Genomic DNA, 6305 nt, shown 5'->3' on the forward strand with positions numbered 1-6305 from the left:
ACAAATTTAATAGCATAACTGCACTGTTCAACTTGTATGTATAGAACTATATTCAAGTAAAAACTGTAATTGTAAATGTCATTGTGAGAGTGCATGTATAGTATACAGTCTTTGTTCATCAAATGTACATATTTCACATTTAGTGACTGGTTTATTTATTCTTTCATTTTCGTAACTATTTAGGAATGTACATGATCATCGGATATGATTAGTTTGGAATGAATGTTTTCCTTGTATTTTACCCTACACCATCTGACATAGTTGTTTGTACTTACATGCAGCATTGCAATGATATACGTGTACACCCATGAATTTGAAAATACATCTATATGTATTATGTATACGTCACAGCGTTCAATTGTATTAGTTTTGTACCAGTGCATGTGTTTGTATGTCAATACCACTAAATATCAACTTGTGAAATGTATTATTTTTTTAAATTTGATACATGTAATATTACTACTTGCTGTCTTAGAATTATTTAGAATAATCTAAAATATTTCCCCTCATCTCGTTGGCAACATCATGGATGTATTATTTACATCAACCCATTGTAACACATTCCTAGTGATACCGACAAGATGTTGGTGAAAATTTGAGATTATTCGCAATCATTTTCTGACTGACATGTGAGTAACAATATTTTAACATAAATCCAGAGTCTTAAAATGTTCATTCTTGACTATTTTAGGGGTACATATATTTGTATTGTTCATCACAGCATTTCATCTAATTGATGTATTGTTGTTTTCTTCTGTGACTTATATCATCTACTTTTATCATATCTATTAATTGTATTGTCAAAATACAAAAAGAAAACCAGATGAAAACTTGATGGTTTCAAAAAAAGTCATTTCAAAGTTTCTCAAAATTTTGATGAAATGCATATGTATCTAGAGGTTGTCACGATAAAACCATCAGGCGTGTGCTCCTTAATGCATAGGAGAACTTGCTTACCATTCAAAATATGATGTACAAACAGAGATATCCAAACTGTTCTCTTCTGTATAGAGGAATTTTCACATACTTGAGCATATTTTTACTGCAAACACCCCCCAAAAAATAACCTTCAGGGAACATGAGGGAGATGTGTTATAAATTAGGAGAGTTCTTTATAACAATGTACAGAAAGGTGTTGTGCATGGTGTTATGTTGTTATGGCTACCACAGGCCACAACAGGCTACCATGGGCTACCACTGGCCACTACAGAACACCACATATCAACGTAGCTCACTGCTTGAATTTAGGGGATTATTACATGTGGTGCTGTTTAGACATTCACAGAAGTTGGGAGATTGCCACAAACAGCTGGTCTCAACTGATACTAGTATCATACACTCAAATACACTCTTCACCTTTTCTCACAAATTGCTCCTAGTAGTATTGAAATAGAGAAATAAAGTAAACAGTGACAAGAGAGAAAGAAAATTTTCTCATAAATTTAATAGTTCTTCAATTTGTGAAACAGAGAGTGGACATAAATGGTGACGAGACTGAGAGAAACCTTTCTGATAAATTGCTCCCTCTAGTGGTGAAATAGAGAATGAACATATAGATTATGAAGAGACAGAGAGAAACACCTTTCAAAGTTCAATGCAGAGATTAAATAGAGACAGGTGAAGAGACAGAATGAAACCTTCCTTTCTGATAAATTGCTCCCTCTAGTGGTGAAGTAAAGCAGAGTAATATAAGTCGTCTTTATCAAATAAATAAATAATTAAATAAATAATGTTTATGTATATATTAGTGTTCATGTTTGGCCAGTAATTGTTCAGTTTGTCTGCTTCCATCTTCGTTTTTAGTGGTATTCCTGAGTATGTTGTTAAAGAAGAAACTATGTATATGTTTAAATATGCAAAAGTGTAATCAGAACTCATGAATTAATTAGTGTGTTACATTCATACATTTATTATATCAGAAATCGTGAGTATAATTTGTTCTCATCAGAAAAGTGTTGTAAATAGCGTCTTGGATTCCACCCTGGGTTTACATGTAAAAGATAGAGTAATGAAATTCACATAATTTTGTTGTGTTTATTCACGTGGTGTAATCATTTTTTTCTTTCTTGAACCCCTTACTGTAATAAGCTGTACATTTAGAGAAAAAAATTGAAGATATGATTGTGTATCTGTAGACTTTCTGGTACTAGTTATCATGCCGCAATAAATGTACTTTACAGTCGACCAATTGCTGTCTTGTGTTTATTTTCAGTGATTCCAAAAAAAATTGTTATTATTATTATTATTATTATTTAATTCTTAAAGAACGCACTACACATACGTCTCAGTGCATTGTACACAACAAAGTAAAAAAAAAAACACAAAAAAACAACATAATTAATGTTCATGAAACAAAGGGAATTAAAATGCAGTCAATACTGATAAAAAAGAGATCGAGGTAAGAACATATCAAAAATAGTCTAAGAGCAAAAAAAAAATTAAAACAGAAATTCATGTCCAATTACGAATGAGGTCGAATATTAAAAGCCTTGGGAAAATATCATGAATGTACCTGTAAAATATGAGTTTAACAGAAATATTGCACAAAATGTTGTTGTTGTTGTTGTTGTTGTTGTTGTTGTTGTTGTTGTTGTTGTTGTTGTTGTTGTTCAATGATCAACCATGATTCAGGATGTTAAAGTAGAAGTCTAGACAGTTATTTCTTTGACAAAAGTTTGTGGTAAATGGGATGTTATCACAAGAGCTTTAGCTGTAAAACCCCTGCAGAAAATCCCTCAAAATGGCCGAACACATGTCAAGTATAGTTGGGCTTCTTTTAGATAAGAATTCACAGATGGATAAGTTACCAAGTGCTATTTTATCACCCAAAACCTTAGGTGAGTTATACCGGTAATTAATGCAATCGTACTGACGGCAGATCAGAAATAAGTATTACTAGACTTTTTCTCAGTAAGAGAGACAAATCATTAAATTCAGATAAATACAACGAAAATCATAAACCCTAATTAAAAACGTGGCCTGACAAAAACCTCATTAATATTACATTTTATCGTCTGGCTACTAGAAAAATCTTACCAACAGCGTTTCATGAATCGTCTGGCGTGACAAATATCTTTACCAATATTGTTACACTTTCTTTGCCTAAGCTATATCTTCAAGGATCATCGCCAAATTTATACGTCCCTGGTAAACATACGGTTAGCGCGTTCTTTGATATTTTTCAGACAGTCAGTTGACAAAAATGTAACGACGGTAATTCAGTTCTTGTCGTGCCAGACGATAACATGTGAGGAAGACCAAAAAAATGTAGCGATGTTGTTCTTTATTGCACAAATACAAGTACACTTGAACTGTTTCTGTGACTCACAGACTTGACTAGTCCAGAAAGAACTGTTTCTATATGGTCCTCGCCAGATATACTATCCCTTTGAAATATATATATATATATCTTTTTCTTTTCTTTTTTTACATGTTGAGTAACACAATTTAGTACCCACTGTTTAATCTAGCAAATAAGACATTATCAGAAATCAAACAACTGAAGAAAAAGTGTGCAAAGTTAACAAAAATATAGGTAGGGACTTGTTTGCATTGTAAGTTGATACTCTGCACAAATGTCACTGATCCACTTCTGGATCTTTTTCTGAGAATTCTGCTTATAGATGCTAGTGATTCAAACAATTTTCTCTTTTTAAAAACAACTTCATTTTTTTACTGGCCAGAAATACGATAGTCTAGTTCCTATAAGGTATCGTTACGGATTTACACCTCCACTCACAGTATAGTCAAAGTCGTTACTCTGGAAGTCCTGAGATGCATGAGATTCATCCACGCCACCCACACAGTCGATAACATCATGTCTTTGTTAATCAACCACAAAATTCTAACCAATAACACAGCCCCTCATAAAAGTTAGTGTTTATTGGGGCAGTTATGTAATGTCCAAATATGGTATATTTGTCAGTTCTTATACACTGTTTACATCACTATAGTTGGGGTTCATGCCTGATCATGATTGGATGAACAACGTTTTGTGCTGATTGAGGGACTTTGACTAGACGGGGTTTAGTTAGAAACCACATTGGCATCCAGACTAGAAATACCACGGATTCACCGTTTCACACAGTATTAGTAAGTTGATAACTAAGTCTGAACATGCCATTCGTTTTATGTAGCTATGAAATCAAACACGTGTACGTCATAGTGTATTTCTGTACTGTGATCAATTGCATACATGTAAGACAAGAAATTGGAATGGCAAACACAGAAATGATAAAGGTTGAATGAAATTTCGTCAGAGGATTGTCAAGCTTGTGATTTTACAGATTAGGGAGCAGTCATAACATACGGTCTGGGGGTCGGAGGGATTAAGGACTCACTCGAAAAGTCCACATATACAAGGGGGAGGGCATTGAAAATGGAGGGGTGGCATACAAAATTAGTTTGTCTTGAGTAAATTTGCTATTTCCATCACAGTAACTCTAAATCGTTTAAGCTTCCTATGCGAGTGAAATTTGCCAAGCGTCTACCCCCTATAGCACACTCCTCCATCCCTGTACAGCTGCTTCATGATATGGTATTTATTGTTAATGCTAAACCAGAGAATTGGCATTCACATTCATTTTGACATTCAGTATAAGCACAATTTCGAGCAGTGCTTTAATTAACAACCAGTAGCCGGCAAAATTAGACAACTGTGAGAGCATCTTTATCTCTCTGGCTGGTCTAATATAATGAAGTCCAAGATCTGTGCTGTGTGTGACTGATTGTGAGGGCTGTTGTTGTCTATGCTTCTTATGACCCGACCGACGCTATACGAACATTTATTCAATCTACTGAAATAAAAAAAGATGCCCTCTACGGCAGAATTAGAAAAACCCACAACTTCACTGATTCTACGATAACTCCCCCCCCCCCAAACTCATTCGTGAATGAAACAAATTATCGTTAGTATTGCTGAAATTTGGGAAAGTTGGCTTCACCATGTTCAATAAGGCTGGGATCAGAATTTACGGCAGGGGGGCCTGGGGATAAATTGGGGGCTATGAAAAAAACGATGGCTCAAGTGGGCATGGAAATTCTGAGGGTCTGAAGGGGGCGGCGGCTGAAATATTTTACTCATGATTTGAACCGAATTAAACCTCAGGAGCAGTCGTTTACTGAGTAAATGTTCTCGCGGCTTCACCGGAATAACTCCTAACATCTCATAATCAGTATTGGGTTGGGTGACAGCCATTTGCTGTCTGTCTGTCTGTCTGTCTGTCTGTCTGTCTGTCTGTCTGTCTGTCTGTCTGTCTGTCTGTCTGTCTGTCTGTCTGTCTGTCTGTCTGTCTGTCCGTCCGTCCATCAGTCCATCCGTCTGTCCGTCCGTCCATCTGTCCGTCCGTCCGTCCGTCCGTCTGTCCACCTGTCTGTCCGTCCGTCCGTCCGTCCGTCCGTCCGTCTGTCTGTCTGTCTGTCTGTCTGTCTGTCTGTCTGTCTGTCTGTCTGTCTGTCTGTCTGTCTGTCTGTCTGTCTGTCTGTCTGTCTGTCTCCCTCCCTCCCCCTGAACATTTATTAAAACCTCAGTCGTTTACCTTGTACTTTTGCAAAATTGTTCACTTCATTTACCTTTAACATTTAATTATATGATACAGCAATAGCCAGCGAATGGTGTCTGCCAAAATGTATCTCTATGAATTAAAGTGTAGGTAATATAATATCATACATAGCCATGAAGTTGTATGATAATGTATTGAAGACATTGGGGTATTGAAGACATTTTCCAAGTACTCTATGGCTCTCGATAATGTGTATGGCTTGAAATTTTATGCCACTAAATGGCCTCCTATATGTCTTTATTTTCAAAAAGTGCTTACTGTGGATGTGGGAGGGGGACACTCCACATCCTCCCCACTAGCTAGTATAGTAGTATAGCTATCATGGGGATGCTGTTTCTGCCCAGAATCAAGATTGAAAGAGATAGAAATCCCTGCTGACTAGATATCTCCAAGTACAGCATATGCGAGACCTTTTCCACAAAGCCCACATATATTTGTAAAGACAGTGTTATGTATGGACACTGAAGTTGATTTCCACTGTTAGTTTAATGTGTGTAATTATACAGTGCCCCCATCGGATCCCTCCACTTCAGATATGTACGTACTCTATATGTAGTTGGGAAGGCGGGGGGGGGGGGCTACGAAAATTCTTGGGTTCAATTCGGGGGGGGGGGCATAATTCTTTTTGAGAGTGTGAAGGGGGCTGCGAAAAAAAAATTGACCAAAATATTTTCTCCCCAGACCCCCCTCCCCCGCAGTAAATTCTGACCCCAGCCTAAGTTGTCATTTCTATAAATTCTAAGC

At 36.6% G+C, this 6305-nt stretch overlaps 1 protein-coding gene across 1 annotated transcript in view; it reads left to right on the forward strand.

Annotated features, from left to right (window-relative positions):
- Positions 1-6305, forward strand: part of LOC144436772 (U6 snRNA-associated Sm-like protein LSm4) — a 134802-nt gene that overhangs the window by 2366 nt on the left and 126131 nt on the right. The gene's annotated exons all lie outside the window — the stretch shown is intronic.

Source organism: Glandiceps talaboti, chromosome 6 (assembly GCF_964340395.1).
Source record: "Glandiceps talaboti chromosome 6, keGlaTala1.1, whole genome shotgun sequence".
NCBI classification, from domain to species: Eukaryota; Metazoa; Hemichordata; class Enteropneusta; family Spengelidae; genus Glandiceps; species Glandiceps talaboti.